Raw genomic sequence first — 26637 nt, 5'->3', positions numbered from 1 at the left:
CCTCTTTGCGCTTTCGATGAGGCTTGTCTTCATGGCGCTACTCTTGATTTAACAAATGCATAAGCTGGTTAATAAAAAAAATCAGACACAAAATGAGCTTTTAAGTGACAATAATAAGTGCGCACTTTTCTTTCATGAGATGTAACTTGTAATGAAAAGACGAGAGCTCTGATTACTGGTCCTGGAAACCCGGGTTGGAGCCTCGAGGTCGCGTCCACATCCTGTGATTCGGGCAAATCACCTAATCTCCCCGTGCCTGAATGTGTAATGTAAATACGGTTGTCATGTACAGCGCTCCAATACCTTCGGGTTGAGTTCGCGCTATATAAAATATGAAGAAAAAAAAACAATAAAACATGTGTGATCTGTTGAAACACCCGCGAATCTCGGATATTTCTACTCCTATGCTCCTCTGATGGACGGCACTGGCTTCTGCTCGGGTATCTGAATTCAGCATCCGTGCGTGGCTGTGTTTATTCCTGTTGTTCCTTCTGTACTGTGCAGGGGCTGCTCGGGTGGTGAGTGTTGGTATAACTTTGTGGTTTAGACGGCAAGACGGTTAAAACCTTATACCAAACCTACCAGTGTCACTGATTGTATAAACACTTCTAGCACTACTGTGACTCTGTAGCAACTCACTAATGTCACTATGCGAGTCTCCCACGCTCCCTGGTGGTCTAGTGGTTAGGATTCGGCGCTCTCACCGCCGCGGCCCGGGTTCGATTCCCGGTCAGGGAAGTTACATTTTTACTTAAATTCCTTCTTTGGATTTTTCAAAACATATGCTAAATTATACTTTAATGCAAATGTAGCGTCACAAGGCAGACAAGTGCTTGACATATAAAAAATAGACAAGTTCTACAGGTGCGTAATCTTTAGAGTGTTTTTATTTAATAAAACATTCGATTATACTTTATCTTTTCAGCCGAAAGGCGTCCTTTCCAGACAAACTCTAAGGGAGCTGCACCCGCGGCGCGGTTCCCACAGGTGTCTGTTGTGTGCAGCCTCTGACCACGGATACATTTGTAAACTTTTGATTGATCCCTCGTCAATGCCATGAACCGTGTGATCCTTGACACATTGTTTCCAAGTAGTTAGGAGTTCTTAAAACTAGTGGCGACTTCGTGAAGGCTAAAATGATTACCTTATTTTTAAAACCACTCCCTAGGATGGGTTATGAAGTCTGGGCTATGTTTACACCGGCAAATAATGGGGAAACATGAACTGGAATATTTATATTCCGAGGACAGTGGCCATTGAGCCAAGACTGGTCACAGTTAGTTTTAAAACTGCTGCATATGCTGTTTGCTTAATGATATTCAGTGGAGCCTGTTTCTGAATTACACTGCACGGGATTGACTAGTCTTTGAAGAGAGGAAGCTGACACTTTTTCCGTTCATTCTCTTTTGCAACTGATCTGATCTGACATCCACCTAATGTCCCTCCAGGAGAATACCTTATTTACAATAAAAAAAATATACCGTGCGTTATATGTTCATAAGGGCTCTATAGCTCAGGGGTTAGAGCACTGGTCTTGTAAACCAGGGGTCGCGAGTTCAAATCTCGCTGGAGCCTTTGTATTTTTTAATTTGAGTAAAAAGCTTTCCATCACTTAAATATTCCAACCAAAAAAAGCATTCTGCCTCCAACATTAAACTTCCAAGTGAGGGACTTTAGCCAAAGTAATTCTTCCATTACAACATGAAACAAATATTCCCTTCCGGGTCCATCTGGACAGCGCTGGGCTCCCTGGAGACAGATGCTCTGACGTCATGGTTCTTGTGTTGGAATGTGAACTGTCTGAGCAGGTTTGTAAAGTTGAGTGTCTGTTAGTAGTCGGTGTGTAATTCCCTTACACGGGCAGAAGATCTTTAGGGCTGCGAATGTGAAGGCTGCTTCAAGATCGGCTCTTTCTAATCGATGGAGTCACTTGACCCATAAACATGTCCAGTGTAATTGCATATTACTACAATGTATTTGAAAGCACTTAAAAAAATTGATTTTGCCTATTTTGAGACAGCCTGTCTTCTACAGCAGCGGTTCCCAAACTTTTTAGGGCCACGACCCACTTTTAGGAACGACACACTTTCTCGACCCACCTGTCATTAATAGACATGAGGCGGGCCATTTTTTTAATGTAATAAAGCATCGTGTGGCAGCGCACTCCCGTTTATAGACAGCCCCTTTCCCACAGAAACGGCTAATTAGTTTGCATAGACACACAGGGGCAGATTTACAATAACTGGCGCATCCCTGCATATCAGCAGGGATGCGCCAGTAATTGCGTGCCGCAGTTCCGCCACCCTTGATGCGCCACATTTACAATGTGGCGAACCATGGGGCACAAACGGCACAGATGCGTCAGATATCTGTGCCGTAAAAGCGGCGCATTGCTGGAGGTGCGTCGCAAGTGCGCGCAGCTCCAGCAATGATCAGGGGGGCTCTATGCGCACAATGCTGCGTCAATCCTTACGCCTGCTTCAAGCAGGCACAGGGTTTTGACGCAGCATGCGTTCCGAAAGTGACTTTCACTCAGCCACTTTTGGGAGGCGTTCCTGCGCCGGATCGCCCCCCCTGCCGTGCGCAGGAACGCCTACTTCTGGTGCAGGGCTTTACAACGCGACGCATTCGGGAAATGCACCACATTGTATATACCCCACGCCATGGCGCATCTTTTGCGCCGCCGCTGCCTCACAAAAGTGACGCAACGGCAACGTAAAAGCAGCGCAAGGGGCTTGTAAATCTGCAGTTTTACTGATAAAACGTTGTAGCACTCACATTATATTGTGTAGAAATCGAGTTGCAGTGAATATTTATTATTTGCGCATCACTTTAGTAAAGTGTCTTGATTTCTTCTGATCCTACTCAAATCTTTATTACCATCACATTTCCGAATTATAACAAAAACGTGCTTCATCTTCTTTCCTGGCTGCTGAAGTGCACAGTTAATTTCCATGTATTTCCATGATATTGTGAGTTAGGAGAACATTACTTCTCCCAGCTTTCCTTTTACACTTTTGGGCAGATTTATGATAACTGGCACATCCCCACGGATGCGCCAGTTATTTTGCGCCGCTGCTCCGTCACCCATGGTGCGCCGCATTTACAATGTGGGGCACCATGGGGCAAAAACGGCACAGATGCGTGACGCATCTGTGCCGTAAAGGTGGCGCATTGCTGGATTTGCGTCGCAAGCGCGACGCAGCTTCAGCAAGGCTCGGAGGTGACCCATCTTTACAATGCTGCGTCAAGACCTACGCCTGCTTCAAGCAGGCGCAGGGTTTTGACGCAGCATTGGCCTGAAAGTGACTGAGTGAAATCTTATAGATTTCACTCAGCCACTTTTGCGAGGCGCACCTGCCCCGGAACGCCCACCCTGCGCCAGAACGCCCACAAGTGGCGCAGGGCTTTACAACGTGACGCATCTGCCTAGATGCGTCACGTTGTAAATGGGTCGTAGGGATGCACTACGTTTACGCCGCAGTTGCGTGACGCAAACGTGGCGCATTCCCAACATAAATCTGCCCCTAAGTGTAGCCACCAGGGTTGTGAGATAATTTCCTTTCCTTTCTTGATTGCAAAGTTAATGTTAATGTTAATGTTAATGTTAACTAGTATTTATTGAGCGCTCGTACGCCCGGAGGCTTCATGGCGCTATAGGAAGGAACAGGGCGCGTCGGTCATTTGATAAAAAGAGGCAGCTCAAGGGTGTGCCTGAGAAAAGAGCCAGGTCTTCAGAAGATGTCTAAAACTGAGGAGATTGTCGCTTAGTTTTAGGTGAGGGGGGAGGGAGTTCCAGAAGGCAGCTGCAAGATGGTCAAAGCAGCTGCCTCCGAGACGTTTCCTCTTGTACGACGGCACAGTCAACAGAGATTTATGGGTGGACCGGAGTTGTCGGGAAGGATTGTATTTATGGAATAGGTTCCTGACGAATTGGGGGCGAGTATCTTGCAAGGATTTAAATAAAATGCAGCCCGTCTTGAAGGCCACACGTTGTTCCACCGGCAACCAGTGTAATTGTTTCAGGCCAGATCTAACTGATTGCCTTCTGGGGATGTTCAGAAGAAGTCTGGCTGCTTGATTCTGAACCAGCTGGAGGCGTTTGAGCTCTCCTTTTGGGAGCCCTAGGTAAAGGCTATTGGAAAAATCCAGTCTGGATAAAACCAAAGAGATGACAATCTGAGTAAGGGCGGAAAAGGAAAAAAAGCGTGCAATTTTTAAAAAATTTTTCAGCTGAAAAAAACTGGAGGAAACGACTGATCCCACCTGTTTCTTCAAGGAAAGATCTTCACTGATGTGGATGCCCAAACTTTTTACCGAAGATGACTTAGACGGAGGGGCACCCATACAGGAGGGCCAAAAGCTAGGGTTCCAACTATGTATACTCTGTCCAGGCAAGACCAATTCGGTCTTTCCTGGGTTGAGTTTTAAATGATTGCAGCTCATCCAACTCAGAATGTGGGACATGGTGTTTTGAAATTCTACCACTGAGCCCTTGGTGTTGAGGGGGAAGATGAGCTGCAAATCATCAGCATAGTTGAAGATGGTTACCTTGGCGTTTCTAAGAGAGAACAGAAGAGGACGCAGGTATAGGAGGTGAATTCGTAAACACCAGTCTCCATGTTAGAAAATAAGAGGCAGAAGATATAGATTGACCTTTGACCTCTGTCTTTGAAGCCCAGCAAATGTGACAGAAATATCCGGAATTTAAAGCCATCGTTATGTATTGGCTGAACTTTGGCGACCCACAGTCTGAGAAACAATGTTGTACTGTCTTGTTCTCACTAACCAGTTTAACTTGCATTTATTTTCTTCATTTAATGTGTTTACATTAATTTATATGCAGTTACTTCAAAATAATTACAGAACTGTGTTTTCTTTTAGACACACCTTTACCTCCCCCACCCACATGCCCCCCTTTAAATCACTGACCCCGCCCCCATTGCACTAAGGACCCTGCAACTGCTGCCCCTGAATCCAGTTTCTACGGTAGTGAAAAGGCGCACGACAAAACCTTTCCAGAGTGAGGCACCCTTTCACCTATCCATACATGTTACGGGTTCGCATTAATGAAACCAGTGTGGAAATGAAGGAATGCAGAAACAGGCCCTTTAATCTTAGACAAAGAGTCCTAAATGTTAAAAGTTTGAATCTCCCTCTCGTTCCTGTTAAACGTGCTTTGAAAAATGGGCTAAGTAATTACAAAATGTTTCTTCTGAAAGCAAGGAATTTGTATTTAAAATAATTTTCTGCATAAAAAAATAATCTTTTCTAATGGTAGGGGACACCCGGATTTGAACCGGGGACCTCTTGATCTGCAGTCAAATGCTCTACCACAGAGCTATATCCCCAACTGTTGTATTGCGCCTGCCCGAGGCCACGCAGTGGCCATCAAGAGGGCGGGCACCTAGTCAAGGAGGGCGGTCCCGCCCCCAGTTGCATGTCCGGCATATCCGCCTCACCGGTTGGAGGAGGCGACCTGCCGAGAATCTTGTCCGGGCGGCGGGGAGGAGCTTCTTGGGTACTTATGCCACGGTGCCCTTCTCCTGAGCCTCTTTGCCGCCCGGACGCCGTCGTGATCTTGCGGGACACTCTTTTGGGACAATCTCGTCGTGTTGAGGTGAGCGAGGCCTTGGGCCTACCCTCTCCCCCCCCTTATCGTAGCCGCCTGCTCCCTCCTTGTGAGGTGTGAGCCTGGCGAGGCGGCCCGCTAGAGCGGGCTGCTGTGGGGGGGGACGTCCGGTTTTCGTTCCGGTCTTTGTCCTCCGGTCAGTGCGGGCCCGGCCTGTACTTGTCGGGCCCCGCGGTAATTGCTATACCGAGTCCCGTTTTTTCCGAAAGGTTTGGGCGTCTTTGTGTGAACTCTCCGGCGTCGGGGTGGCCATGTTTGTGTGGTATTGTGGCGGCAATTGTATGCTTTACAAATACTGCATTTTGAACCTTTTCCCAGGTTGTGCGTGTGTGCGTAATGTTGTGAATCTCTCGAGGGCTGCAAGGCAGAGGGTTTCAGGTGCCGCAGCCGGGTGCTTCACGGAGCCCGGTCCACGTGGGCGAGGGACTGCACGCGCGCTCGTTGCTAATTTACCATGTTGTTATATTTATTCAAACGTCATATCCATGCTTTATGAAGAATTTTATCCCGAAGTTCATGCCTCTTGTTTTACAGTTACTATATGCACTGTCGAATGTTTGTTGGGGTGGTGCGGTGTACCTAGTAACCTGTGCGGGCGTTTCTACGCATACATCCATGCTTTATGAAAAATTTTACCCCGAAGTTTCATGCCTCTTGTTACAGTTACTAAATGCACTGTCGAATGTTTGTTGGGGTGGCGCGGTGTACCAGGTTACCTATGTGCGGGCATATTTACGCATTTCTGAGCTTGCCGGTGTCCGGTCCACGTGGGCGCGGGATCCGGCGAGCACTTTTGCGTGTCCCCCCCCTCGACCAGCCATATTGCATAGCATGCTGTCGATTGAACTGTTTATTTACGCCTTTCGCTCCAGAGGGGGGAATGTTTGCTCAATTGTGCGAATTTTGCTAGGTTATTGAGCTCCAGTGGCGCAATAGGCTAGCGCGCTGTACTTATATGGCAGTACTTGCTGAGCGATGTTGAGGTTCGGAGTTCAGGCCCCGGAGCGGTCTCTATAAGACAGGTTTGGAAACCGTCGTTTCCCGAGTTGTTTTGTGCAAGTTTAATATTACTGATGGGTCCTCGTGTCGTCTCTTCCTCAATTTACCCGTTTGGGAGGTAGGGTGCGGAGCGCGTTGCGGGGATTCCCTGTCCACGTGGGCGCGGTACACGGTTGGCGCCCAGCGAGTCTTCCAACGTGTTTTGCCGCCTTACCGGATGTTTCCTTCTTAGAGGGGGTGGGGGTAGGTGGTGCCCGCTTGGGCAGGGGCCCGGGCATGCGAGGGTGCTGCTGCCTGGCGCCTGCCCCCTCCCGCGAAGCGGAAGGGCGCTAATGTGTTTTTCCTTCTTAGGATGCTCCTTCTAGGCTATCTGACTGGCTTTCATTTGTGTGTGGGTGCGCTGCACCGGCTATTGCGGCCTCAGCGGCCCCCTGTTTAACATGCCTCCTCTTTTTCTTTCAGAATTCGGCCCTTTCGTGCAATCGCTTCCGCACTTAGGCCTTTCGGGTTTGCATCGGTGCATCCACCCCCCACCCCCCTGTTTCTCCTGACGCGCCCTCGATTCCGCAGTACCAGCGTAAGGTATGTTCTCATGTGTGTGTGCGTTTAGATGGTGCAAGCAAGGGCTTTTTCTCGCTTTCTGCTTTGGTTGTGCCGCATCCCACGGGCCCCCCCCCTTTTCTAGTTCCTCATTACCGTTGATTCTCTTTGCGTCCCGATAAGGGCATTTTGTGTTCGCGACGAAGTGTTTACCCCGCCTTTGTTTTCCAGGAATTGCACCCGGTCAAGGATCAGCATCGGGGCCGCGCATTAGACCAGTCTCGTGAATAATAGCAGAGGTATGTACGTGCGATGGGTGGGCCTACCGTAGGGGGGAGCCGGTCGGGTGTCATCTTCACCTTCTCAGGTCCGGTCATAGGGATGTGAGGGGCGTGAGCCTACATGGGGTGGGAGGTGCCTGCTGGCTTGACAAAGTCGTTTAAATGCAGTTGCTCACGGTTATCTCTTTTGCAGGATACTTTCGAGGCGGCATGGAGAGTCAGGGGTCCCCCGCTCTTTTCTCACAGACATCCCAGGTTGAGGATTCAGGGCTAGGACCGTCGCAGGACCCTCAGATGAAAGCCCTTTTGGACATGATAAAGACCAATGGGGTGGCGTGGGCGAGTGGACTTTTACTAGCCAACCCCCCTAAAGCACCAGGGCCGGCCCCTGCCTCACAAATAACTGAAATAGAGGTGGCAGAGGACACAGCCACAGTGAGATCTAAGCGCACGAGGAAGCCAACAGTCAAGGACTTCCCAGCGGAGCCCCCCTCAAAGACCAGGGCGGCTGACCCGGTCAGGAATGTGATAGTGCACGCGCCGGCATCCCCCCCAGCGGTGGTCCGGGTGTGCCCCCCCTCGCCCCCTCGCATGGCGGCCTCTAGTGCGGAATTCGCTACCCGGGAAGATCTGGGTAAGATTACAGACTCGCTGGCGTCTTTTATGTCAGAAATAAGAGCCAGTTTGTGCCCTGCCCAGACACGGTCACCTGTTTCTACGCAATCTGTAATTTTGCCACCGCTAGCAGTGGCCCCTTTGTCTTCTGCCGGAGAGGCTGATGTGGTGCAAGTGTGGGGAGGTACTAGGGGGGGATAATGCGGGTCCCATCAGTGTTTCTATTGTCCCTACGGTCAGCTCTTCCCCCAGTCTGGTGACTGGAGCTCTTCTCCCACAGGTTTTGCCGCCGGTGCAGAGTGTGTCCCAGGAGGCCCTCTCGCCTGCGGTGGTCTCAGTCCAGCCACAGGTGGGTGCATCTGCCGCCCCTCCACCCTTGCCAACTATCAGTGCTGTGGCCCCGCCGACAGCTGTGGTGTCCATCCCTGCGCCCGCAGCCCTCATGACTATGGCACCTCTTCTGTCTGGCAAATGTTCCCTGGCCTGGCAAGTTCCTCAGGCAGCAAAGGAAGGCATTTGGCGGAGGGAGTTCATAGACATTTTCTCGCTCCTCATGCTGGGGGCGGATGGGGTGGATGTGAGAAGGATGGGGTCCAAGGATGAGGAAAAGAAAGCACGCTTCCAAACCTGGCCCGAGAAGACAATAAAAAACTGGCGCCAGGTATTTGCCATCTTGGCGGCTGTCATAACTGAGCGTTTCCCAGAACAGGCACAGGGTCTCTTCCAATACAATAGCGTCATAATTAATGAAGCGGAAGCAACATCTGGGATGGGGTGGTACTTGTATGACTGCGAGTTCCGTAAAAAGATGTCTGTCTGCCCTGAGCTGGAATGGGACCAGGTTGAGGTCAGACTGTGGATGGTCCATATGGGCAAAGGTAAAGTAGAGAGTGGTGGCAACAGTGTGGTCCAGGTTAGGAAGACGGATAATGATAAGCTGTTCTCGCAGAAGAAGAGTAATTTTCGTCAGTCCTTTCGAGGGGGGCGAGGGGGGGGCAGTTATAACAAACAGTACGCCAAGAAGTATGCTCCTCCCTCATGCAGGATGTTCAATGCGGGGAATTGCACCTGGGGGAAAGCCTGTAAGTTCTCCCATGTCTGCAGCAGGTGCGGTGGTTCCCACCCGAGTCGTCCTGTGAGAAGAGATCCCCCGCCCCCAACGCTGCCAGCAAAGACAAGTAGTATCTCCAGGGACATCCCCCCCCCCTTCCCCTGTGTTGAGGTGCCCCAGCAGCCAGACTTCCTCCCCTCTCCCCTTTGCCCACCTGTGTTGCCCGTCAGGGACCCTCCCCATCTTAGGTCCAAAGGCCCATCTCCAATAATTTTACCTAGGCTGCTTGCCCTACTTCAGAAATACCCCAATGTGAAAGATAGGGATGCCCTGTCTCATGGTTTCCTCGAGGGCTTCCAGATCCCCTATCAGGGTCCTAGAGTCAGCAGAGATGCTGAAAACCAAAAATCGGTGAGGGAGCTCCCGGAGGTTGTCGACAAAAAGATCATCAAGGAGGTAGCTTTGGGGAGGGTGGCCGGGCCTTTCCTGTCCCCCCCCTCCCGGATTTTGTCGTGTCCCCTTTGGGTGTTGTCCCTAAAAAAGAACCTGGGGCTTTCAGGTTGATAAACAACTTGTCCTTCCCAGAGGGGAACTCTGTCAATTCCTGGCTGCCTGAAGAGGCCTGTTCTGTTTCCTACTGTTCTCTTGACATGGCCATAGATTTAGTGAGGAGGGCAGGAGAAGGGGCCTGGCTGGCTAAGGCAGATATAGAGGCAGCGTTCCGCTTGTTACCGGTCCATCCTGACAGCCAGCATCTCTTGGGCTTCAAATGGAAAGGGGGATACTACTTCGACAAGTGTATGCCCATGGTTTGCGCTGTCTCGTGTGCCTTCTTTGAAGTGTTCAGCACCTTCCTTCAGTGGGCCCTCACAGAGGAATATAAAGTAGCAGCGGTGTCTCACTACCTAGATGATTTTCTGTTCATTGGGAGGGAGGGCACGCAGGAGTGCCAAGAGGGCCTGGACTGTTTTGTTGAGCTGGCTTGTCGCTTGGGGGTGCCATTGGCGCCAGGTAAGACTGAAGGCCCTGCTCAGGTGCTCACTTTTCTGGGGATTGAGCTTGACACGGTCCAGGGAGTGTCTCGTCTCCCAGCAGAAAAGGTGGTGGCCTTGAGGGGTGACATTCAAGCTTTGCTAGGCAGAGACAAAGCACCTCTGGGGGTCATTCAGAGCCTACTGGGTAAACTAAATTTTGCTGCGAGAGTGATTCCTGTGGGGCGCGTCTTTGCAAGGCGCCTAGCCAAAGCCACTTCTAAGATTAACAAACAGTACCATTTTGTCAGGTTGACCTCCGGTCTCAAGAAGGATCTGCGGATGTGGGATGTGTTCTTGGCAGATTTTAATGGGACCGTGAGGTGGAGGTCCCCGTGGGTGGAGAGTCCTGAGTTAAACATGTACACGGACGCCTCGGGCCGTGAGGGCTTTGGGGCCATTCTGGGGGAGCAGTGGTGCGCGCAGGGCTGGCCCAATTCATGGCGCAAGCGGGGCATTACTTCTAACATTGCTGTCCTGGAACTCTTCCCCATTGTCATTTACTTACATCTGTGGCCTGAGGTCCTGTCCCACAGAAAGGTCTTGTTCTGGTCAGATAACATGGCAGTGGTGCAGGCGATCAATGGGTTGTCCGCCAGCTGCCCTTTGGTGCTGTCTCTACTCCGGGAACTGGCTAGCAGGTGCCTGTTTTGCAATGTCGAATTCAGAGCCAGACACATTGTAGGGGTCACCAATGTCGCAGCTGACGCTCTCTCTCGTTTGCAGCTGGATCGTTTCCGGGCAGCTTGCCCCCAGGCGAGAGAGGAGATGACCCCCTTTGCGCCAAGGCTTTGGCACATCTTGGAGTGGAGCAGCACATGAGGGAACTAGGAGAAAAATCCTTAGCGTTGAGTACACGTAAGCGCTACTCGAGCCATCGTGCTACATTCACTAAAGTTATCTCTGACCTGGGTTTGCAAACGTTGCCAATAGAGAAGAGAGTTCATGCCTTTATAGTATGGGCTAAGAAGCAGAAGAGATCGCATTCCTGGGTTTGCGGCCACTTAGCGGCCATTGGTCATGAGGCTAGATTGGGTGGGGGGCAGGATCCCACCTCTTCTTTTGTAATTAGGGCTGCCTTGAAGGGTTGGGCGCGGGAGGATCCTAGGGCCCCGGATGACAGGTCCCCCATTGATTTCCCTTCTCTCCAGGCCATGTTGCAGGTGTTGCGGGCAGTTGTGCACTCCGGGTACGAGGAGGCCCTTTTCTCTGCTGCCTTTGTTCTAGCTTTCTTTGGTGCGTTTAGGAGTAGTGAGCTGGTGGCTCGTTCTAAGTCAGATACCTCTATGGATGCCCTGTGTGTGGAGGATATTAATTTCGAGGGTGGGTTGTCTATTAAGCTGAGAAGATCTAAGACAGACCAGTCTGGTAAAGGGTCTCTTATTAGACTCTCCCCCCTCGGGGATTTTCGTTGCTGCCCCGTGGCAGTGCTGCGAGCTTTCCTAGCACTGCGCCCGACGGGGCCTGGTTACCTCCTTGTGCATGCCGATTTCAGCCCCTTAACGAAATACCAAATGGACAAGATCATGTTGGCTTGCCTTGACAGGGCTGGCTTGCTGGTTCAAGGGAAGAAGTTCTCTAGTCACTCCTTCCGCATAGGGGCGGCCACTTCGGCCTTTCGCGCTGGGATGTCTCCAGGGCAGGTACAGTCGGTTGGGCGTTGGGAATCTGCTTGTTATAGGCGTTATGTTAGGCCTTGATCCCATTTCAGTTTTGTGTTGATTTTGTTTGCTGTGCTTCGTATATTTGTATAACGTGTGAATTTTGAATAAACACCCTTGAACATATCGCGTCTTTCTTTGACAGGTGCTCGCGTGTGGGTCTTGGGGCACTCTATGGTCAGCAGATTGGCACGATGGGCTGCCATCAGGCAGTGGACTGGTACCTTTTCAGAGATAGAGTGCGTGTGGTGGGGATTCCCGGGCATGCGCTGGCATAGCCTACTATTTCGACTGCGGGAGGTCCTTGCCCGGGGTGGACTTCTTCCCCATCATTTAATAATCCACTTGGGTGGCAATGACATTACCTCCGTGGGGAAATCCGCTCTACTTCTCAAAATGAAAACAGACCTGGGTATCATTGGCAGCATGCTGCGCGAATGCGAGGTCTGGTGGTCTGAAATAGTGCCTAGGAGACACTGGCGGGGCGCTAAGTCCAGCGAGGCAATCGAGAGAGCAAGAAGGCGCATAAATGCGGCCATGAAAAAGTTTACGCAGCGCAGAGGGCTGGGTTTCATTAAACATGACTTGATTCAGGAAAAGGTCAAGGGGTACTTCGAGGAAGATGGTGTTCACCTCACGCCTGTTGGCTTAGACATCTTTCTGCTGGACTTAAAAGAAGCACTCATGAGCAGAGCAGAGGTTGCAGGTAAAATAGGTACCAATGGTGGGGGGCCTGTGCGGCAGCGGTGACCACCGCACAGGCTGTGGCGGAGTTACGGGGCGATCCGGAAGAAGAGAGGTGCAAATGATGTACTTCAGCGGGCACATAGGGGTGCCAGAGCCTAACCTGTAACCTCATGGGAGGTGCAGGAATCCGTGTCGGCGCCCCAGTAGTCCTTCGGGCGGTTGTGGGCCTGTGCAGCCGGGGGTTTGCCTAGTCACGCCCAGCAAATGGGTGTGTCAGTAATTAATTCTATTATACAGCAGTTGGGTGGTTCGCCACTGTGCTGTTTGGCTCAAACAGGCGGGCAGGTGGCGAGAATGCGGCCTTTCCTGGATCGCCCGTAAGCTAAACCACCATCTTTACATATGTTGTATGTAAATAAATCCTGCAGCAATTTTTTTACCCAAACTTCTAATTGTCTGTGTTTCCTTTGCGGGTTTGGGTATGTGGGGCGGGGGAATGTTATGTAGCCCTGAGATGACTATGCGCCTGCCCGAGGCCACGCAGTGGCCATCAAGAGGGCGGGCACCTAGTCAAGGAGGGCGGTCCCGCCCCCAGTTGCATGTCCGGCACATCCGCCTCACCGGTTGGAGGAGGCGGCCTGCCGAGAATCTCGTCCGGGCGGCGGGGAGGAGCTTCTTGGGTACTTATGCCACGGTGCCCTTCTCCTGAGCCTCTTTGCCGCCCGGACGCCGTCGTGATCTTGCGGGACACTCTTTTCCCTCCCTTCCTCTTACCCAGAGTGTCAGTAGTAGGGGTTGGGGGCGTTTTAATGTGTTTGTTTTTCGTTGCAGGCGGAGTTACGGGGCGATCCGGAAGAAGAGAGGTGCAAATGATGTACTTCAGCGGGCACATAGGGGTGCCAGAGCCTAACCTGTAACCTCATGGGAGGTGCAGGAATCCGTGTCGGCGCCCCAGTAGTCCTTCGGGCGGTTGTGGGCCTGTGCAGCCGGGGGTTTGCCTAGTCACGCCCAGCAAATGGGTGTGTCAGTAATTAATTCTATTATACAGCAGTTGGGTGGTTCGCCACTGTGCTGTTTGGCTCAAACAGGCGGGCAGGTGGCGAGAATGCGGCCTGTCCTGGATCGCCCGTAAGCTAACCAACCATCTTTACATATGTTGTATGTAAATAAATCCTGCAGCAATTTTTTACCCAAACTTCTAATTGTCTGTGTTTCCTTTGCCGTTTTGGGTATGTGGGGCGGGGGAATGTTATGTAGCCCTGAGATGACTATAAGTGTTACATATGAGTTGTAGCACCAGGTGTTAAATATTTCAAGTCTGTTTCTTTTCTTTGATGAGTCAGTGAGATTTTGCTTCAAGGCGCGCCACGAAGTTATTGTTCCAGTTTTGTGTGCGTGCACACAGCCTTCTGTGAAATGGACTTTGTTTGATTTTTACCGCGGGGGAGCGCCTAGTCGCGCTATAATGGCGAAAGGGAGTGTGGCGAGGGTGGTATGTCCGCCCCCCCCCAAATCCTGCAGGGGAGGGGCGATGAGTCCTAGCCATGGGAGTCTGAGCTGGTGATGAGGGCGCGGGAGGTGGGCGCAGGAGCCTCCTCACACCCACCAGCTTATTTTTTTTAAATTTATTTTATGCGTTTTTATATAGAGCGGACTTTACCCGAAGTTGTCAGAGCTCTTCACAATAGGAACAGTAATAATACATGAAGAGAAAATTACATGAGAACAAATTACACAAAAGCAAATGTTAAGTTACATGAGGCAAAAGTGCCAATTGTGAGCAAACAAAATACAAGAGGTAGCAAACGGTACAATACAGGAGGAAAAAGTGACATGTGTGCAAGTTACAAAAGCGTACAAAGTACAAGCAGAGGTATAATACTGCAATAAATGGCAGACACTCAAACACAAGAACGAACGTTACGTAGGCAATGGTGGCGCTTGTGCAAATGTCTAAAGCAAACAAAATGTAAGAGGTAGCAAACAGTGTGTTACAAGAGAAAAGTGACGTGTGCATGTTACAAAAGAGTACCAAACACAGGTACAAGGATAATACTGCAATAAATGGCAGACATTCAAACCGCAAGAACATACTGGGAAGGCACTTTCATAGTCAAGTTGATAGAGCGCGTAGGTCACCCGGGTCATTAGATTACCAATTTCCACGCACTGGGCCCTGGTGTGCATGTAATGACAGAACTTTTCATGAACCAGGTGAAACCTTTACCACGCTACTATGAGTAATTCGGGGCGTGTCACTTACACCACTTACTATACATGTACCTGACTTACCCCAGGCACATTACTCCCGATGGACCAGGAGCTAGCAGTGGACAGGTAACAAGATTCCTAAAAGAGTAGAATACCTTTCACATTTAATACTTTAATGACATTTATTTTGTAAAATGACCACAGACACCTGATGAGGTTTAAAGTTTTATATAGGAAGTTTCAGAATGAATATGCCAGTATAATGAGGCAAATACAAATCAATACATCAATTATTAATATTAAAGCCACAATGTAACTATGGATAAGGGCAAGTACCATTAGAGTAGTTGGGAACACTACAGGGTATGAGCATTTAGAAAACACGCTATTCAGCACGAGTTTAAGCTAAGGAAAAGGACGTGAGGAGGGCCTAATATGTGCACTAATATTCTCAATCCTAATCCCTAGATCTTATGCTATTCTTACTAAGTTCACGGCAATCATGCTAAAGGGAAGGGTAAAATGGAACACACTAAAATATTATGACAGTTTAATAATATCCTATAGGTGGGGAGAGAAGTGGAACATCACTAATAAGCAATTGCATATAAATTGCTTTCAGAGGTGATAGAGCAATATCACAGGCAAGAGAGCTTTATTAAGAAGAGAAGAAAGAGTGATAAAAAGACATACACCCACAGTTAATAATTACCTAAGCAAGAATGAGGACTAACCCTGGCCACGGGTCAGTTTGGAAGGACGGGGACAAGGACCCTCAAGGATTGGAATACCAGAAAGCGAGCAGGTACAGCTCGTGGACAGTCAGGACAGGATACCCCTCAGGTTTGGATCAAGACTGGGCCCACCAAGGTACGACCAACACCCACAGCTTCGGATGTAACGCCTGCGTTACCCCCTCTCTGCAAGTAATCCGCCAGTAACCCCGATTGGGTTTTCGAATTTCCCAGCAAAGTGCTTCGCCAGCACTTAAGACTATTTCCACCCCTTCTAGTTTTGTGGAAAGTATGGGCAGAGTGCTCCGCAGCACTCTGTATCAATCACCTATAGAGTTCGTAGGGTCAGTGACAGGTCTGCTACTCGGACAAGTCGGACAATTTCTCTAAGCTATACTAAGCTAGTTGTACTGTTTTGGGACCCCTCGACCACCCACAAATGTTGCAAGTGACAAATTTCCCACGTTATGATTGGTCAGGAGAGGTGACTTTGTCATTGTCACCACCTATAATTCAGTGTTCTCATCATGAATATTCAGTTTTGCATACCCGCCCCTTGGGTTCACGTTCCCAGGCATAGGAATATAGAAAACAATGAGAGTGTACAGTATATAGAAACATTGTTGCATAGTCAAGGTAGACTGCATCATCTTCTAGGTGGGTTCCCAGGCGCATCGAGCTTCGGGAGCCAGCTGGCTGGTTTCAGCTTCTGCGCAGTGGGGTTTTTCCCATGTCACGTGACAGGGTTTAGAAGAGCTTCAGTATGGAGCGGCTCCCCGTCCCCAGGCCCATAGATACGCGGTACATGAAAAGTAAGCGAGAACAAATTAGAATCAAACGTAAAAATGATTACAATGTATACCGTAAAAATGTTTCACTGCACCCCTTACTTTATAATATCTATAGCATTAAGGTTTAGTGCAAAAAGACAGATAGGCAGAAGCAGCGGTGGCAAGCAGAGAGCATGGTTAGAGACAAGCGGCCATGTTTGCAACAATGCGCATGTGCAACAGTATCCCTCCAAAATGCGAGTGCGTCACATCACATGGGTATGACCGACGCATGCGCAGATTGAATTTCTGCGAAGCAGCCATTTCCGTAGTGCAAGCATGGTTAGGATGAAAAGACACACAGGCAAGCCTCCTAGGGACACCCGCGTGTTGGGGAAAATGCTAAATAAATGACGGACAAGTTGAATTAATATGATTACAAATTAGGCGAGGTTCTTGATTTAAGAGCAAGTCGCTTTACGTGCGAATCCTTGCTCCATCAAAGTACAATAGGATTTTCTATAATGGAAGTTCTTCCTTCAGATAATCGAGAGGGCGTGAGTTAAATTTGGAAGTGTCTTTGAAAGAGGAGAACTTTGAGGTCCGTTTTGAAGGCCTGGGAGGAGGCGGTGGTCCGGAGCTGAGGCGGAAGTGAGTTTCAGATTCTCACAGCTTTGCCTGAAAAGGATTGGGCCATCGATCTTTCCTTCTTGAAGGTGGGAGGTTCAAGCAGTAGATTTTCCGCATTTCGTGATGGTCCTCAGAGCCTCCAGAGAGTTTCAGTTTATTTGCCAAGTAGCGAGTAGAGGAGGAGTGCAAGGCTTTGTGGGTGATACAGGCAGTCTTGTAAATAGATCTTGCCTCGATGGGAAGCCAGCGCAGGGTGGATAGCATGGGTGTGATGTGGTCGCTTCTTTTGGCCCCATAAATTAAGCGAGCTGCTGAATGGAGAACAGATTTAAGGGAGACAGGTGGGATTTGGGGAGGCCAATAAGAAGAGAATTGCAGTAGTCCAGTCTGGAGAGGACCAGCGATTGGACCAGGGTTTTAAGGTCTTGCTCCGGTAAGAAGCGACGAATTCCCCAAAGAAGGCGCAGTTGGTATTGAGCAGACATTGCAATGGAATTGATGTGGGATATTAGATTGAGTTTTTTGTCGAGTATGACACCAAGGGATTTTGCACTATCGGCAATGATGGGTTTATTGTTAAGTAAATTCATCTGATCCATCCATGATTGAACCGGGGGAGGAGAAAGTGAGGAGGAGAGGAGGAGGAATTCAGTTTTGGAGGGATTCAGAATCAGTTGATGCGTTGACATCCAGTTTTAAATGGAGTCGAGAGTAGAGCCTAGGATGGAGAGATCGTCAGTGGAGGCGACCTTGAGGTAGATTTGAGTGTCATCTGCATAGAGATGATAGTGGATCCCGGATTTACTTAGGAGATTTCCCAGTGGTTCTAAATAGAGATTGAACAAAGTGGGTGCAAGTATAGAGCCTTGCGGAACACCTTGACCTACCGCCAAAGGAGATGAAAGACTGTTCGCTATTTTGATCATTTGGGATCTATCAGAGAGGAAGGAAGCAAACCATTTAAGCACAGTGCCCTCCATGCCCATTCTCTGTTGAAGAGTGTTGAGGAGAGTGTTGTGACTGACAGTGTCAAAGGCTGCAGAAAGGTCAAGGAGAATTAGAAGACAAGACACCCCCCGAATCGAGTATCCTCGGTGCGTCATCAATCACTAGCAGCAGGGCTGTTTCAGTGTTGCAGTTTTGGATGATGCCGGACTGGAAATTGTCAAGAAGATCGTTGTCCTTGATATGACGAGAGAGTTGTTTCGCTACACATCTTTCTGTGATCTTCGCAAGAAAAGGTAGGTTGGTGATGGGGCGGAAGTTGTTGAGGTCATTCGCATCAGCAGTGGGTTTTTTAAGCAGAGGGGTGACCTGCCTAGTTTTGAAGGAGACAGGAAGGGAGCCTTGACAGAGGGAGAGGTTGACCAGAGTGGTCCAATAGGAAAGAGAATAGGTATAGAAGTCAATGGCAATGGCACTAGGGATGGGGTCAAGAGAATGGTTGGAGGGCTTTGTTTCACGGATGCAATTGAGGAGGGCATCTTCAGAGATGGGGTCAAAGTTCTGCCAAATGGCTGAGGATTTGCGCTCCTCTGGAAGGGTAGGATGAGCGACCTGATCCACAAACGATTTCACTTTTTTTGTCAAAGAATATAGCGAAATCCGCTGCTTTCTTTGTAGAATCCTCCAACTTGGAGGTTGGGGTAGAGCAGTTAGGATTCTTGATGAGATCGAATAGTTTTTTGGGTCTATTTTTGGCTGAGTTCAGGAGGGTTCTGAAGTGCGACGCTTTCCCAAGGAAGAGTGCTTGTGGTTCTTGGATCTTGCTGAACGAAGCGTGGCCAAATTATCGGTGGAGGGCGCTTGCCTCCAGTGTTTCTCCAGGAGTCTTAGGTGCATCCTTTCTTCATAGAGGGATTTGTCGAACCAAGGTGCTGAGGGAATGGGCCTTTTCTTTCTGCTTTGGAGACGAGCAACATTATTGATTTAGACTCCAAGGACTGTGAGGCATTGGGAGGTGAATTCGTCAACATCTAGGTTCGTGTCAAGCCTTGGAAGTGAAAGCAGAGCTGATTCACAAAGGCAACCGATGTCAATGTTTTTAGTGTCACGGAACAATGAGGTAGCCCTCTTATGTTGGCCAAGAGTTCTAGAGTGTGATAGGTGAAGAGAGAATGGGATGAGGAGGTGGTCAGACCAGTCTACATGAATAGGGGTAGCGATAGAAAGCATGCCTGCTTTAGAGATAACAAGGTCCAGGATTGAGCCCTTGGAGTGTGTTGATTCTGTGCAGTGTTGGATAAGATCATTTGAAGAGAGGAAGGTGGCCAGCAAATTCGCAGAAGAGTCTTGCGGTGAGCCCCAGTGGAGATTGAAGTCACCCACGAAGGTCTGATTGTCACTTTGCGAGTATTGGTCGCTGATGAAGTCAGTGAGTTACTCCATAAACGAAGGACTGCTACAAGGCGGGCAGTAAATGGCTTGGAATCTGAGGGGTGAGCGGTGGTGTAATTGAAGCTCAAGAGATAGGCATTCAAAAGTGCGGAAGGAGCTGATAGGAAAAGGCTTAAGTTGAAGGGTGTTTCTAAAGATGACTGCAACACCACCCCCAACTTTGTCAATTCTGTAACTCCTAAATATAGAATAGCCTGTGGGTAATAGGAGATCAAACAGAGTGAGAGGTATCGTTGAACCAGGTCTCTGTGAGGAAGAGCATGTCAATATTGTGACGGGTGATGGTGTCGGAGATTTCCAGCTTGTGTTTTATTGCCGATCTGCAGTTATGGAGCAGACAGCGCAACTCGGTCAAGACTGTTTTGTTGACAGGGTCACTCGGGCTGTGAAGGGTGATCGGGATATTGTACTTATACGGGGTGCTCGGGAGGGTTTAGGTGGATGTTTGGTTCTGACAGAGGAGATGGTCGGAATAGTGTAGATAGTATGGTTACTAGGAGATTCTGTGAGTTAACAATGTTTCCAGACAGCAGGTTGTGCTTGGCTATAATGGGGTGGGGAGGGGGGCAAGGAGCATCTCGTGGGAAGGTGTGGGTTTTCCAAAGGAGTTGAGGTGAATGGAAAAGTGGAAATCTTGGAGCTTAAAAGTGAAATGGTAGCTACAAGCTGGGAGATGGAGGTGATAAGAGAGCTTAGCTTATTTTCCAGAGAGAGTAGGGCAGAGCACAGAATGTTGGGTGGGTAAACAACCTTTACAACACAACTTTTACCATGCAGTGCCTTTACAACGCGGTATTTACAAAGCAAACCATTATAATGCATTGCGCTGGGGGGCGGTCTAGGATAGGGAATAAGTTTAATTTACTATCCAACACCTTCCCTAGTGTCCACGGGGACTGGAGTTGGAATAGTAAATTAAACTTTTCACTATCCAGCACCCCAAAGCGCTATGCGTTGTAATGGATTGCGATGTAAAAACCGCGTTGTAAAGGCATGCGTGGTAAAAGCATGCGTTGTAATGTCATACATCCGTTGGGTGGCTCGATGGAGACAGGAGGGGGTGAGATTGGTGTTGGAGGGCAGAGAGAGGTGGAGGGACCGGAGGAGAGTTGGGGTATAGGGTTCATAGGTGGGGGAAGGTGGAAGTTGAGAGCGGGAGTTGGTGAGTCAGAGGTGAGGGAGGTGTTGTCTTTGTTGGCGTTGGAAGAAGGAGAGGAATTAAGGACAATGTTAGGGGGAGATGGGTGCGGATTAAGGCAATGGTGAAGGAGGAGAGGGGAGGACTGCGTGGAGTCAAAGGAATGAAGGAGGTTTTGGAGGAAAAGAGGGGAGGTGGTTGGAGAGGTCCTGTCTGCTAGGAGAGGTGGCTCTGAGGGAACAGGCATCTGGCAGAGTGAGTGGGGTTGGGAGAAAGGGAAGTTGAAGAAAGGAGGTGGTTTTGCCTGGCCAGAGGGAGGGAGATGGAAAGGGTTACCAAGGGGGAAGAGGGAAGCACAGCATTGCTGGAGGAGTGGGAGGAAGGAGAGAGATGCAATGGGTTTGTGGAGGAATCGGGGTAAATAGCGGGGGAGGAGGGGGTAGAGAGAAGAGGAGAGGGAGGAATAAGGGAGCGAAAAGAAAGTTAACAAAGGGAGAGGGTTGGAGGAGAGGTGGACTAAGAAGGGGGTGGCAGGTAGGAGTAAGGGGGAGGGGATGAGGTTGGAGTACCGGGACGGTGAAGATTGGACGAGGAGCGTATTAGCTAGAGGTAAGGCTGAAGTGATGGAGGGAGGGGCATACTGTGGGGGGGAATGGGAGAGTAGGGCACAGGGAAGGGGGAGGGAGGAGGGCCGACCTGTGCTTCTCGAGGGTGCAGCCTATTGGAGTGTAGGGGGCAAGGGGAGGAGAAAGGGAGTAATGGGTGGAGATAGATGAAGAGTCAGGGGATAACCCAACTGCAGAGGAGGGGCTTAGGGAGGGGAAGAGGTGGTCAAAGGGAGAGAGACATGTGTCTTTGCCTTGGATCATGACAGTACCTTTGTTATAGAGTGAGATAGTGAGGGAGCCGTTGAAAAACGCAGAGGGGGACATTTTTAGTTGTTTCCCATGAGGGATAGAGGAGGAGGAGGTGACGTTAAGGGATTTATATAAGCTGGTGGGCAAAGAGGGGGTGTCGTGAGTGAAAAAAAGGAAATATTTTTTAAACTTCCCAAAACGACCATTGTAGAATTGATTAACAAAAAGGGAATCAGGGAAACACTCAATAGTGTTATGCTTCAATCGTTTTATTGAAGCATTGGTCTGGCCTGGAGGATAAATGATTTTGTAGCAATTAATTCCAGCCTTAACTTGAGTGGTGGCCATGTTGGGATAGTAAGGAGGAGGAGGGAGGGGATATGAGAAGGGTGTTACTAGGAAAGCAGTGGTGAGGTGAAGTATGAGGACATAAAGGGGGCACATATTCCAGACATCAGGGGTGAAGATATCTGAACTAATGTGCCATCCGGGATGTGAGGCGATTAGGAACAGGTTGTTACTTCAGAGTGGAAGAAGATGGGGGGCTCGGAGTCTCTGTGATTCCGCTGGTATTTGTTGGGCCCTTCCTCTGGGTGTACATGGTGCCACCTGGCAATAGATACTATTTACAAGGGAATTTTTTACATATGACAGGGCCTGGACCACTGTCAGAACCATCTCAAAGCAAATTAAGTTAAAGTAGAACAGATTATAAATGAACACCCAGTGCACACTGGCGATCACTGTACTTAGCATCAGCCTGTAACAAAAACCACAATCGGCGCCAACCGCATTGTACGCCCATAATCTCAACCCTAAACTCCTGAGAATCACTGGCATTAGGGGCATAAAGCACAGGGTGGAACAAAGTCTAACTATCATAACCAAAATATGCAAGACAACCTCTTCATCATAAAACCACCTTTAGAGGTAATCAGAACAGGGTGCGTAACTCATACTACATGAAAAACATTTCCTAGCACCACATAATCATAATAGGGCCTGGCACCCAACAAACCTCTCAGTCTCTCTGGCCAACTAGCCATCTCAGAGGGGGGCTCAAATGCCCTGTATCCAGAATATCAGGGCTGCTGCCAATGCTGTGAAAGTCAAAGGATGCGAACTTGCGAAACCTAAACGTTGCAGCTGGCACTAAGTGCTGCGCAGCTGTGAGGGAATGGGGTAAAGGAGAGCATCTCACTCCAAACTCAAACAGAACAGAGCGGGGGCTGGAGAGGAAGACTCCTGGGGGCGGGGGAGAGGGGCATAAGAAGGGGTATCCTAGGAGGAAATAGCATCTGTAAATCCACCCTTCTCAGCAGCAGGGGGTGCTGCAGGGTCGCACCCCTTCAGAAGTAGAAAGAACCAGGGGCCCACGGGTATCCGAGCCCCCCCATCTCCCCCCTTGTGAGATGGGAGGGGGCACTGGCAAAGGGAAGGGAAAGAGTTAATAGTCTCGGGTTGGAAAGTCTTATCTTTCGAGGGAAGAGGTGGACTCCCTTGGATGAGCTCCCAGCGAGGAATACATGGGGCCAGTTCTTCAGAAGACCACTTCCTCGACCACCAGGGAGGCCAAGTGGGAATGCCCTGTGGTCGGGAAGGGTTGTTAGTGATACAATCATTTGTTGTGGTGGGTGTATTGTTGCCACTTCGGAAGAAGTATGGGCATATTGTACTTTTAATTGCATTTATATAGCGCTTGCTAATCTTGACAAGGCTTTGAAGCACTTTACACCAGGCAGCACGCTGCTTCGGTATACAAGGTTAGTGGTTATTAGTGTAACTGGGATTAAGCTTGTGCGCTCAAACAAACTACTCCATGTGGTCACTCCAGTTTCTTTATGGCGGACTAAATGAATAGGGGTTAGATGTGGTCATTGCCATCATATGCGAGAGCAGAGAGACATTCCGAGAGCGTGCAAGTGTGCAACAGAGGGCACTGCCTGAGCTCTCTCCGCTCACTATGGCAAGAAACAGGGGCAAACTAGACCCAAACTGGGGGGGGTGGGCTAACACTCCCAGCCAGGGCTGGCCCTTACACTGGTCGCACACAGTGCAACAGTCTTTTTTGGCACCCTTCCTTTTTCCATGAATTCCCTCACTACCACTCACCAACAATGCACCTCCTCTCTCTAAAGAACCTTTCTGACTAACATTTACATTTTTTTATGGCGCTACTCATAGTTTATTCACACTCAGTTCTGTAATCTGCATGGGACATGTTCTTTGTAGCAGGCACATTAACCCTCTGCGCTGTGTGGGTGGCAGAATCGCCCATGTGAGAGGCATGGTGAGCGATGCAACAGTGTGAGAGTAGGGTAAGAGGAGTGACGACAGGGGGAGTGAGGGGACCATATGAATTTGGGTACGGATGTAGGTGCAGAGTGGGATGAATGAATGCATGGTTAGTGATGGGCTTGTTGAGTGAGATTGTAGAATGAGCAGTGAGGGGGACAGGTGAGTAAAGTGTCACATGAGTGCAGGGTGAGTAGTGTGCTCGTGTGACTGCAGGGTGAGGTACAGGGTGACAGTGCAAGTGCATTGTGAGTGCAGAGTGATTGCTGTGAGTGCAGGGTGAACGGGTGAATGGTGTGAGTGCATGGTGATCAGTATGAGTGCATTGTGATCGCTGTCAGGGAGGAGTTTGGAGAAAATAAATAATGTGTTGATCCTGCAACAAACTTCCAGTCTTATGATTAGAGTTGCAGTGTCGTAGCTATGGGGGGCGGTCCGCCTCAGGCGGCACTATTTTGGGGTGGCGGCCGCGCAGCACTGGTGGCCCGTGGCTGCGGCCTTTATAATTTATTTGGGGACACTCAAGTGTCAATACAGTAATGTCAGTGTCCCCAAATAAATTATAACGACCGCCACAACGGGCCGCCAGTGCCGCGAGGCCCCCGTGTGAAGTGCAAGCAGCACACCTACATGTAAATGCTGCCTGCAGTGCATATGCGGTGCGCCACATACTGTGTTTGTGGTTGTGTGTTCCGTGACCGCCCCAGGGCCATCAATTTTGTAGCGCATGAAAGCGCTACCAATGACAGCCCTGGGCATAATGTTTGGCCAGCCCTCGGGCTGAAATTGCAGTGACAAGGGAAGGGAGACGCTGTAGTCCTGGTACTGCGTCTTCTTGCAAATTAATGGGATAAGTGGCACATCTGCCTTGCGTTGACTGCAGCATGAGCAGGCTTCCGCCTGACTGGGTGTGAGTGTTTGATTGATTCAGATGCTCCGTCCATCACCACCCCCTTTTGTACCGCTTTTGGCCGCCATAAGTGTGGCAGGGTATGCTCAGACGTGAGTCCCTTGCTCACTTTGCCACTGGATTCAAGCAAGCCGGGCTGAAGACGGCTGGAATGCCAGAAACCGGTCCTCGGAAGCTTGTTTCCGGTCCAGGGAAGGCATGGCTTGGCAGTTCGGGCTGGACTGTTCCCATGAGGCACAGGGTCAGACTGATTTGCATATAGCCATGTCTGAACCAGGGTGGCAGAGTGGGCTAAAGAACGGTGATGGATTAAACCCAGATCTTTTGACTGGGTGTGAGTGTTTGATTGGTTCAGATGCTCCGTCTATTACCACCCCCTTTTGTACCGCTTTTGGCCGCCATAAGTGTGGCAGGGTATGCTCAGACGTGAGTCCCTTGCTCACTTTGCCACTGCATTCAAGCAAGCCGGGCTGAAGACGGCTGGAATGCCAGAAACCGGTCCTCGGAAGCTTGTTTCCCGTCCAGGGAAGACATGGCTTGGCAGTTCGGGCTGGACTGTTCCCATGAGGCACAGGGTCAGACTGATTTGCATATAGCCATGTCTGAACTGGGGTGGCAGAGTGGGCTAAAGAACGTGATGGATTAAACCCAGATCTTTTGACTGGGTGTGAGTGCTTGATTTGTTCAGATGCTCCGTCGAGGACCACCCCCTTTTGTACCGCAGGAACAGATGCAGGCATGCAGGGCATGGCAGCACAGGTGCTGCGCCATGCTGACCCCACCTGCCAGCGGTGCATGTGTCACTAGCGGTGATGAAGAGGGAACAACGAGAAAGAAGCCAAGGCAGCAGCAACTGCCTGCAGCTCCCGCCGAACCGCCTTCTCCCCAGCCCACCGGGCCGCAACGCCTCCTACATCAAGTACCAAGTAAGTGAGCTGTGGTAATTTTTACTAAAGCACTTCTGGCATGATGGTAAACCATATTTTGATTGCTTGGAGAGCCATGCACACTCTCACTCAGCCTTGTTAATAGCAGGCGGCATCGCATGCTGGACGACACCGGGGTCGGTGTGCTCAGCTACTCGCTTTTAATTATAAATACTGCTCAGTACTATCACGTAAGTGACTGGCCTGAGTTAGCGGTGGTATTTGTCCTAAAGCAGTGCACTTGTGTCATGCTAACTTTAACCGTAATTGCTTAGAGAGCCAGCCCGTGCAACATGAAGTTCGAACACTTCCACTATTACTAAGGAGGGAGAGTGAAAGTGCATGCCGGGCAGACCCCGGGGCCGGTGTGCTCACTGCTAATTGATTTTATTTATTTATATTACTGCTCAGTACTGTGTCTTCACTTTTGAAGTAATACAGCCTCCGTCCTGACTATCTGCTGCGCAGTAAGCGCTGGCTGACAGCTGCGAGTTCCGAGTTGGGGCCTCTCACGTCTTGTTTGACTCCTCGGCCCCGGGTGTCCCATGTAGGATAGAGCGGCCTCAGCGATGTTCCTGTGCATGATTGCCAAGGAGGAGCCGGGGCCTAGCAGTCGATGTTATTCACCTGGTTAAACAGTACAATCAGGTTACAAGGGCACTAGGTTAGTGAATTGTCCTTCCGTCTCTGGTGCTTTGTAGCGTTTAAAGATCTTCTTAGAGTTTCTCATTGCTCAAATGGGTATAATTTCTGATATTTATGTTTCACTCGTCTTCATTGCTTGATTTTGTTTGCAAGGAAGTGTCATTCATAGTCGTTTAAATGTCACTCATAATTGCACTGAAATTATGGAAATGTCACACATTGCAATCTGAAACCTTGGCTGCTATGAGAGTACTGTTAATTGGTATTCACGGAGCGCGGTGTGTGCACCATAGAGCAGCCCCCTCAACCCTGAATGGGGGGTTTGACCTAGAAAAATCAGGTACACCAAGGCCTATTCTAAAGTCCCACCAGGCACGTCTGTGCGTAGATTGTTTTATCTGAATGCACAGATTTAATCCCCTAGGTTCCGTTTTTAAAATTATTTATGCTGTTTGTTGCCTCAAAGTAGAATTCTTTTGTTTTCTGTGTTAGGCATATTAGATGTGTATACGTGAATGTGATATACACACTTATCATTACCTGAAGCCACAGCCTCCCACATCCCCCTGTCAGTCAGCACGTTATGTATAGGGGTATAGTTGCCAAATGAAGTGGCTGCTAAGGAGG

The 26637-nt window shown here is 49.6% G+C and overlaps 3 non-coding genes across 3 annotated transcripts; 2 read left to right on the top strand and 1 right to left on the bottom strand.

Annotated features, from left to right (window-relative positions):
• Positions 1-666: 666 nt before the first annotated feature.
• TRNAE-CUC (transfer RNA glutamic acid (anticodon CUC)) lies at positions 667-738 on the top strand. Its single transcript has one exon. It is a non-coding gene; the product is annotated as a tRNA-Glu (tRNA).
• Positions 739-1502: 764 nt separating this feature from the next.
• Positions 1503-1575, top strand: TRNAT-UGU (transfer RNA threonine (anticodon UGU)). Its single transcript has one exon. It is a non-coding gene; the product is annotated as a tRNA-Thr (tRNA).
• A 3704-nt stretch (positions 1576-5279) lies between these two features.
• On the bottom strand, positions 5280-5351 carry TRNAC-GCA (transfer RNA cysteine (anticodon GCA)). The gene has a single exon. It is a non-coding gene; the product is annotated as a tRNA-Cys (tRNA).
• Between the last annotated feature and the right edge of the window lie 21286 nt (positions 5352-26637).

The sequence above is a fragment of the Lissotriton vulgaris genome, unplaced genomic scaffold (assembly GCF_964263255.1).
Source record: "Lissotriton vulgaris unplaced genomic scaffold, aLisVul1.2 SCAFFOLD_1646, whole genome shotgun sequence".
In the NCBI taxonomy this organism is placed as follows: domain Eukaryota; kingdom Metazoa; phylum Chordata; class Amphibia; order Caudata; family Salamandridae; genus Lissotriton; species Lissotriton vulgaris.
The sequence above is the reverse complement of the archived record's forward strand: the minus strand, read 5'-3'. Positions and strand labels throughout refer to the sequence as shown.